This window comes from Lichenostomus cassidix, chromosome 14, assembly GCF_008360975.1.
Source record: "Lichenostomus cassidix isolate B80296 chromosome 14, HeHo_3.0, whole genome shotgun sequence".
Lineage (NCBI taxonomy): Eukaryota > Metazoa > Chordata > Aves > Passeriformes > Meliphagidae > Lichenostomus > Lichenostomus cassidix.
This window is the reverse complement of record NC_139495.1, coordinates 14,235,888-14,245,756: the sequence shown is the minus strand read 5'-3', so window position 1 is coordinate 14,245,756 and position 9,869 is coordinate 14,235,888.

Here is a 9,869-nt window from a genome sequence, read left to right as displayed (position 1 = left end):
TTTTTCTCTTCCCCAGCTAAAAATACAGATTTGGCCACGCCGAGAGGTCTAGGAAATCAATGTCATTGTCACCAGGCACTGGCTGGCAGGACCCTCCCCTCCCCAGTCCAGACAAAAAAAGGGAACGCTGCCATTTGACGTCTCCGAGCCGAAGCGCTCGCACAGCTCCGGCAGAGCTGCCTTTAATCCAAAGTGAAACGGGGCTAATTTTATCCCGGCAAGGTCGGGATGCTGCAAGCCCGGCAGTGCCGGCAGGGTAGGAGCTGATGGTCTCCAGGCAAAAGCTTCAGCCCCAAAAAACCTGGCTGAAGTTTGCCAAGCCACCACCTGCACTGCAAAGGTGTCACCTGCCCAGCAAAGCCACCACCTCCCTGCATCCCCTCCGAGTTTGCTCCTGAGTTTGGCTGGGAAGGCAGCCGGACATTCTGGGGTCACAGCCGCTGACCTTGGGCAGTCCCCAAGGAAAGGATGAGCAGCACAACCACTGCTCTGAAAGGAAAATAATCCTCGATTTAGACAGATCCTGGAGGACCGGAGGGAAGAGGGATGGGGTGGCAGGTGTGGAATGGTGTGGGTGTGGGTGCAGCATCCTGTAAAACCAGATCCTGCCGAGCTGGAAGGCCAGGAAAGCCTGGCTGTGACACCCAGCCACTGATCCTGCCTCAGATTTCATCCCCCCCTCGATTCCGGAGCTGGATTGTGCCCGGTTTTCTTCAGAGACACTTTGTGAGGCACTGCAGCCCCAGCTAAAACACTGGGGGTTGGGAGTAAAAATAACTTGGGAATGATCCGCTCGTTGGGAGCACAATGATCAACGCCAAGCTGGCATTGCACGAAGTCCCACCCCAATCCCAAACAAGCCCTTTAAAAGGTAATATTTTGCCACTAGGATGGTGCTTCAGCTCCCCGCTGACTCAGGAGGGGCCGTGGGATGAGGAAGGAGTTCCCACGCATCCCAAGCAGGGAGGGGAGCGAAGGGTCCAGGCTGCCGGGGGCTTCCCCAGCCCGCCGTGGGGACACGGGGGGACGCCAGCCCGGCGTGGGGAGCATCCATTAACTGCGCTTCTTGGGGCTGATCCGCTTTCCAGAAGTTCCAAAAATAGCGGCGGCACGGCGCTGGAATGGGCGTTGGGAGGAAGTGTGACTCATGTGCCACCCGGCGCCCCAGCGGAACCGGGCGGGTGCCCGGGCAGGAATGCGGGAGTGCTGCAGCAATGGGAGCCGCGGGGGCATCGCGATGCTCTTTCTGGTGGCAGCAGACTGCCCACGGAGGGGACACAGCTCGGGCTCGTCCCCGCCTGTCCTTCCCGCGGGGACCCTCTGCTGTCTGCCGTTCCAGCTGCCAGGGATGATGGACAGATGTCAATCAAGGCCTGGCAGCGGCCGAGGGCCCCAGCGGGGATGAGCTGCTGGAGACAGACAGCAAAAACTGTCCTGAGGTGGGGAAAAATCCAGCCTGTGCCACGTGGGAAGGCTCAGCAGGGTCGTGGCTGGTGGCAGGAGGGAGAGGTGACCTTGTGTGACAATCCAGCCACCTTTGGGAGGAGGAAGAGCAGAGCTGGCTGCACCTCCAGCCCCATCCCACCCCATCTCCCAGGCATATCCGTGCCTGCTGGAAAGAGCCCTGGGAGCATCTCCAGGGAACAGCTCCCGGCCAGATCCTGCCAGGTGTTGGCTGCCTTTGCTGCAGCCTCAGCCAGCCAGGGGATCTCGGCACACAGGGCACAGGAAAGCAGGAAGCTGCTGCAGGAATCTCCCTGCTGGCATCTCCCACTCGGCCCTGTGCTCCCCACAACGGGTTTGGACACATTTTGTCATCCAAAGGTGTTTTTTTCCCGTGGAAAAGGCAGTGTTTTCAGCAGGGTCTTTCAGCTGAAGGATGGGTGGGGGTATCAGCTTTGGGAGGAGGCAGTCGATGGTGATTTTGGGGTGCAGGAAGGTGCCAGGGCCCAGGGAGGGGGGCTGGGATGAGGAGCACCCTGTACACCCCCAGAAGGGTGGGTTATGGGCTGCAGCTCGCAGGCCTCCCACGTTGCCATGACAACTGCAGCATCCCAGCTTGGCAGGGATGGGAGATCTCCTCCATCCCATCAGCGCCTCGCCCGGACACAGCTCTGGATCTGGCACAGGCAGCATCTGAAGCCCACGGAGGAGCACAAGGTGCTATTCCTGCTGGCTCCGAGGGCTGGGCTGTGCTCCTCCTGATGCAGCTCTTCCTTCACAGCCCTCCCAAAGCCGCAAGGCTGCAGGGGCAGGGGCACGAGAGGCTTCTGCTTTGCAGATGTGGATCTTCCCATTCCAAACCCTTCCACTTGCTCTGGATTTGCAGGGTCCCAGCAGCAGAACACCCTCCAGGCTGCCCCCAAGCCCTCCTGTCTTCTCTGGGGGGGACAAGGTGGGCAGTGGGCTGCCAGATCATGGACCCTGCTCCCCCATTTGCCCCAGATTTGGGGGCAGCAGAGCCAGGGGGTGTCTCTGGGCTGGTGTTACCCCACTTTAATTAGAGCATCTTCATGGAAGCTTCTCGCTCTCCACAGCCTCCCAACCCCTCAGCTCTGAGCCTGGAGAGATCCTCAGCTAATTCCTTGCTGACAGCAGTGGCACAGGGCTGGGGAGAAGCTTAACTCCTCGTCTCAGAGGCTGCTGCACCTCCAGAAAAGTCGCATTTGGAGAGCATTAATACAAGATTAATCGAGGCTTTAATAAACAGCGAACTGAGCGCTAATGGAGCCCAACTTGTAAGCCATGTATAACACCCTGGGGGCTTAAAGGCAGCCAGAACATGGCTGGAACATGCTTAAAGGGGATATTAATCACCTTGTAGCCCTGAAGACACCACACAGGAAGGAAACTTCAGGGGAAATGCTGCAGGTGAGCCTGAGGCTCTGCCTCACCCCTCGCACTGCTCCAGGGCACAGGGATTTACAAGTGCTTCCCCCATCCCAGCTCAGGCACGAAGGCAGGCAGAGGAATTTGGGGCACCTGAGTGCCCCCGGGGCTGGAGCAGAGTCAGGAGCCACAGTGAAGCAAGGCCAGTTTATAAGGGAGTACAGATCCACCCTGGAGTGGAGCTCCCCCCACTCATGGACCAGGGGAGTAGCTGGGGACCATTTGGGGTGGGCAAACCCCACAGAGGCCTGAGGCCCCTCTCCTGGGGCTACACCACCCCCATGGACAAGAGCCCACCAGCACTTCCCTGGCTGAAGCCTCACCACTGCATCCCTCTGCTCCCAGATCCAATAATCCCAGACAGTGATTCAGATCACCTCCATCACCTTCCTCTCCTCCAGCCTGAGGAAGGTCCTCTGCTGGCCTCGCTCCAGTTTGTGGCACATCTGCAGCCACTCGAGGGACAGGCCTGGTTTGAGGAGCAGTGCCAGGAGCCTTTCCCAAGTACCAAGGTCTAGTCCCAAGGTCCTGCTTTACCCCGTGAGCATGGCTGGCCCTGCAGAGCTCCTGGGTCACAGCTGCCCCATCAGGCTGCCCAGGATGACTGGTGTGTGCCAGGACTGGCTGGCTGCCCCCAGGCTGCCCAGACAACTGGCTTGGCTTTGGGGCCAGGGGACTCCAATATTTGGAGGCTGCCAGTTGTTCTGGCTGGAGGGTGTGGGCTGGACACAGAGTCTGGCTGTGACTGTGTGGGAGCTCAGCAGCTCAGGATGGATGGACAGTGGTACTTTAGTGGTCAGGAGCTCCTCAGAGGTCTTTGGTTTGCTCCACAGCACCTCAGGCACATCCGTGTTTGGATATTTCCCTGTGGGGGAGATGAGCAGCTCTGCAGGACCCCAGGGCACTTTGGCTGGCAGCAGGGTTGAAGCAGCCCAGGATTCTCTGTCAGGAGTTGAGCACCATCCTGGCTTCCAGGCTTCCCAAGGAGGCTGGATCTTGGGGAAGCACAGGCCTAGGACAGCACAACAATCCCATTGGTCTCAGAGCCACCTTCCTGCAGCACGAGGCAGCCAGCTCCGAGTCACTGCCCAGCTTTCCCACCATCCCTGGGAGCCACTTGTTCCTGCTGCTCCACAGCCCTCAGAGAGACATTCACTGGCCTGTCTGCTGTGAGAGGGCATCAGCCACCAGCAGCTCAGGATCTTCTGCCAGAGCTCTGGAAAGGAGGATTCCCACACCCAAAGTTACCACTCAGGGCATGGAATTGCAGCTGCTGGGTGTTAAGGGCTCCAGAACCTCCCGAGTTCCTTGGGGCCCAAGCCAAAAGCACTCCCCAGTCTCCAGGCAGTGGCTGCTGGCTGAGGGACAATGTCCAGCTGAGGCAGAGGAGCAGGGACAGCCATTTCACCCCACCCTGCTCCCTCCTTCCCTCTCTCTGTCGTTTGAAGTCTCCCAGATTTCAGTGCCAGGGAGGTCAGCCAGGACATCACAGCATCCAGATCACAGAATTCCAGAATAGTTCTGCTTGAAAGGGACCACTGAATCTCATCTGGTCCCTGCTCAGGCAGGATCCCCAAAACACATTACTCAGGATTGTGTCCAGATGGCTCTTGGATGTCTCCAGGAAGGAGACTCCACAGCCTCTCTGAGCAGCCTGGGCCAGTGCTCAGTCACTGCACAGGGAGGAAGTTCTTCCTCATGTTGATGGTTTAGTGGGAATGGTCAGAGGTTGGACTCACTGATCCTGGAGATCTTTTCTATGCCCAATGATTCCATGCTCAGGTGGAACTTCCTGGGATCAGTTCCTGCCCATTCTTCTGGTGCCATTGCTGGGCCCCTGGAGCAGAGCCTGGCCCTGCTCGAAGCCCTCACTGCAGACAGGGACACACAGGGACACACAGGGATGAGGGCCTCTCTCAGCTGGGGCTCCTCTCAAGGCTGAACAGCCCCATCTCCCTCAGCTTGTCCTCACAAGGAGATGCTCCAGGCCTCTCACCATTGTCTTGGGCAAACCAGCCCCAAACAGGTCCATTGGCGCCACCTGAGGATCTTGAGCACCTGCATCTTGGTGATCTTGCTGGACACAGGTTTTCATCTTCAAAATTATCTTTGAAAGCTCACAAAGATCTCAGGAGGCTCCAGAAAATGGCCAACATGACACAAATTTGCATGTGAGAGACTCCAGGGGACAAATCCATGTTTTCACCCAGCAGAGCAGCCAAGCACAGCCCCAGGGTAGGGACAGAAGCCCAGCAGAGCCTCACCTGAGGCTTAAATATTCCCACAGCTGCTTGTGATGAGATATGGGATATGGGATATGGGATATGGGATATGGGATGGATGGATGGATGGATGGATGGATGGATGGATGGACGGATGGATGGACGGACAGATGGATAGGTGGGTAGATGGATGGACACATTGGTGAATGAGAGGACAGATGGGTGGATGGATGGACAGAGCTTCTGCCTTGTTTTGCTGGAGCAAACTGGTCCCTTTTGGGGATGGGCAGGGGTGTTGCTGCTGGACCGTGGCCATGCCAGGGCCAGCTGGGCCTGGACAAGGTCCTGGCAGTGCCATCTCTGCATGACCCAGTTAAGCCCCGCCGAGCTCCTGTGCCTATTCCCGGCGGAGCAGCGCTGTTCCCGGTTAATTCCCGCGGTGACTCATCCCGGCCCCTTTATCAGCGCCGCACACAAAGCGCCCTTTGTGCTCCTGCAGCCCCTGCCAGGGGATGTGCCAAGGACCAATTAATCACCGGCTCCTGCTGCCACAGGCCTGGACATGGTGCCCTGGGAAGAGGGAGATCAAGGACTGGAGAAGAGCCACTGCCTGCTCCGTGGGACAGAACTGGGACTGGAGCCCAGGTCCTGATCCCCAGTAACATCAGGGCAAGGCAAATACATCCCTGCCAGGGAGCAGCCACCACCCCTGGCACATCACAGTCATGGAATGGGATTTGGGTTGGAAGGGACCTTAAAGCTCATCCAGTGCCACCCCCTGCCATGGCAGGGACACCTTCCACTATCCCAGGTTGATCCAAGCCCTGTCCAACCTGGCCTTGGACACTTGCAGGGATCCAGGGGCAGCCACAGCTTCTCTGAGCACCCTGTGCCAGAGCCTGCCCACCCTCATGGAGATTAATTTCTTCCCAATATTCCATCTATCCCTGCCTTCTGGCAGTGGGAAGCTATTCCCCTTGTCCTGGCTCTCCAGACCTGTGTCCTAAGTCCCTCTCCAGCTCTCTTGAAGCCCTTTTAGGCACTGGAAGGGGCTCTGAGGTCTCCCTGGAGATCCAAGAGCAGTGGATCTTGGCTCTGCCAGCCAGGGCAAGGCAAATATTTGTGGGCATGGGAGGTGTGTGGCACAGGATTATCGAGTTTGGTGAGCATGGATGATCCAAGGACAGCTGCAGCAGGTCCATCAACTCCTCCTGCTTCCTGAGCCAGCCATGGGCCTCAGCAGATGAAACCCAGTGCCCAATTTCCAGTGCAGTTTGCTGGGAGGGCAGCAAAGGCTGTTGGCTCTGCAGTGATTTCCAGGCTGGTGGCTCCAAGGGGTGCCATGGAACATTCCCAGTGCTCAGCAGGGCTCGTGTGCACAGGGCTGGAGCAGAAACTGGTTTTTGGGGTGGAAGGGTCAGTTTGGCCAGGCTGAAGGTGCTGAGCAGGTGATGTGTCTGCACTGGGGGCTGAAGGGGGTCAGCAGAGCTGTCACCCAGCTCCCCTGGCACTGCCAGGGTGCTGACCCTGTGCCAGGGCACCAGAGAAGGGCAAGGCCAGGCTGTGCCCAGCAGGAATGAGCTGCTCCTGCTGCTCCTGCCAGCTCAGCCCCTCCAACTGCCCTGCTCAGGCTGCTAAGAGCACTGATATGGTCCCCTTGGGTCACCTGGCTGGGGGTCAGTGTCCCACTGCTGCTGGGGACAGCCAGGCACGAATTCCAGGCCTGGTGGGTGATTAGTTAAATCTGCCCTCAGCACAGAGGAGCTACAAAGCTACAACGTGAGTGTGGCTCTGGGAAAAGCATGCGTCACCTCCACATCCCTGGGGACACCAATCCTTCCTGAGGAGGAACAAAGGGCTCACCTGAGGGCTCCCCAGGTGTGAATAAATACAGCAGGAGCTGTATGTGCAAGGCATGGGGAGCTGTGCAAGGCATGGGGAGCTGCTCTGCACCCCAACATCTATCCCTAAAGGGAGCTGATCAGGCTGGGAAAATGGGATATCGGCACCAGGCACTGTGTTCCCGTTTTTCCCATGGCAGGACCCTAAGGAGTTAACAGCAAATGCCACCTCCTGTATTTTATCTCTCCTGCATTGAGGCAGCTCTGACACTGGCAGCAGAACAATGCGAAATTCTGATTAGCTGTGGTTTTCCAGCAAGAGGGGAGGCACAAGAGGGTGGGGAATTAATACTATTCTGCATAATTTTTAATCTAAATTCCATTTCTTTTCTTTTCTTTCTCCAGGAAGCAAACAATCTAGGGGGTTTTGTACTCAATTTCTTGCTTTCATAATCTAAATGAATTGTTTGCAAGTAGGAGCCAGCTGCAAAGCTGGCAATCTCGGATCAAATCTGCCTTTCTCCTAGTTCTTTCAATCATTAATTTGCTCCTCAGCTCTGATTAGCTAATCCTGGCTGCCTTGTGGCAGTTTCCAGGGAAAAACAGTGTGAGAGCTGCAGCTCCCATTGACGGAGCCGGAGCTGACGGCCGGGTGACGGGATTGATTCCTGGTGGATTGTGGTGCTCCTGCTTGTCACTGCTCCGGAGACAAGTGGGGTATTCTCTAGGAGAAAAGGCTGGCAGGGTTATTTCTGGAATGCTGGCATTTTGGAAATACCAGAGGATGATGCTTTCCCCTGCTCTGTGCAGGGCGTGCGAGTTTGTTACGCCGAGATTAATTAGCTGGGCTTTAAAATAGGAATGGAAAGCATCATAGCAGATTCTTGCTCGCAGATATCTGGGTGCTGCCCCATCTTTGGGATGTTGCTGCTGTGCCTGGGGGATGTGGCAGAGCTGCCACCTCCATTTCCTAAATGGGAAACTGAGGCACAGGGCTTTGCCTGCTGGTGGATGGAGGCTCACGGGGCTCAAGCCTCAGCTCTGGCATGTCTGGAAGGGGATGGGAAATGGGATGTGTTTTGTGCCAGGTCCTGGTTTCTTACACTGTGAATTAGTCTTTACTCAGAGGCTGGGGTGGCCCTGGCACAGGGTGCTCAGAGCAGCTGTGGCTGCCCCTGGATTCCTGGAAGTGTCCAAGGCCAGGTTGAGCAGGGCTTGGAGCAGCCTGGGCAAGTGGCAGGTGTCCCTGCCCATGTTTGGGAATGGAATGAGATGAGCTTTAAGATCCTGTTCAACCCAAACCATTCATAATTCTCTGATTTTCTGAATTAATTCTATGAATTAAGAGTCATGGTCTCAGCTCCTGGGAGTGCTCCTGTCAAGCCCAGATGGCCTGGGGATGTCCCAGTGGGATGTCACCTCCCCAGGCTGACTGCTGGCATTCACCAGAGCATCTCCTCATGATGTCCAGCTCCCCATGATCCCAACCCCACAGCTCTGAGGCCCCAGGTGAGAGGGACAGGGCTCTGTGACCCTTGTGCCACCAGGCTGGCTGGGTCAGGGCTGCTGCTGGCCCCGTGTGCCCCTTGCTCACACACAGAGCTGCTCCCTCGGCTGCTGCCTTTATTCCATTCCTTTTCCAGATCAAATTCCCCGAGTGCTGGGGGTGGATCCTTTTAATTTTCATTTGTTTCAAAGCTGTACAGAGCTTACAAGCATGACAGAAATGCGCCTGGAGTGCAGGAAATGGCCTACTTAGCTGCAGGAGCAGAGCAGCCTCCTCAGCACGCTGACTCCAAGGACCTCGAGCTCCCCAGGGAGCAGGGCAGCTGCCTGCTTCCCTCTCCAGCTCCTGTCTGGGGATGTTTGGTCCTAACACAAAGCCCCAACAGCCCATGCAGGCAGAACAGTGCTGGGAAGACACTGGGAGAAAATTCCAAGCTTGGACAGGGCTTGGAGCAACCTGGGATAGTGGAAGGTGTCCCTGCCCATGGCAGGGGTGGGACTGCATGAGTTTTAAGGTTCCTTCCAACCCAAAGCAGTCTGGAACTGTGTGATTCTGACACTGAAATGGTGTGGGAAGTCAGGACAGGTCACTGTCTGTGTCCCCCCTCACACCCAGCTGGCTGTGGCAATTGGATTTGGCTGTTCCAAGGCAGCTGAGAGAAGAGCAGAGGCTGTGTTAGGCCTGCTATCTGCTGAAGAAGCAGAGCTGGCAGGGCCACACCTCTGACAGCTTTGGGACTTACTGGGCACTTCCAGCCTCGCCTGCAAGGGGACAGATCTCAGAGGTGTTGCCTTCTCCCAGTTTGTGAGCTGGGAAGGAGAAGACTCATCCCAGGCTCACCCCGGGGAAAGGCTGTACACAGGGGGTTCATGAGCCAGCAGCACCCAGAGCTGGGCTGGCCAGGCAGCTGCACAATGCTTTGCACTCACCTCTGGGACACTCACAGGGACTCTCCCTGCCACCTCTGCCAAGACTGGAGAGGCACAGAATGGCAGAATATCCTGAGTGGGAAGACACCCACAGGGATCATGGATCCAGCTCCTGGCCCTGCACAAACACCCCAACAATCCCACCCTGTGCATCCCTGAGAGCATTGTCCAAACACTCCTGGAGCTCTGGCAGCCTCAGGCTGTGCCCATTCCCTGGGGAGCCTGGGCAGTGCCCAGCACCCTCTGAGGGAAGAACCTTTCCTTGATATCCAACCTAAACCCCCCTGACACAGCTCCAGCCATTCCCTGGGTCCTGTCCCTGTCACAGACAGCAGAGCTGCCCCTCAGGAGGAGCTGCAGCCCCGTTGAGCTCTGCCCTTTGGCTCCTCCAGCTGAACAAACCAAGTGCCTTCAGCTGCTCCTCAGCCCCTTCCCCATCCTCATGTCCCTCCTTTGGACATTCCAACAGCTTTAGATCCTT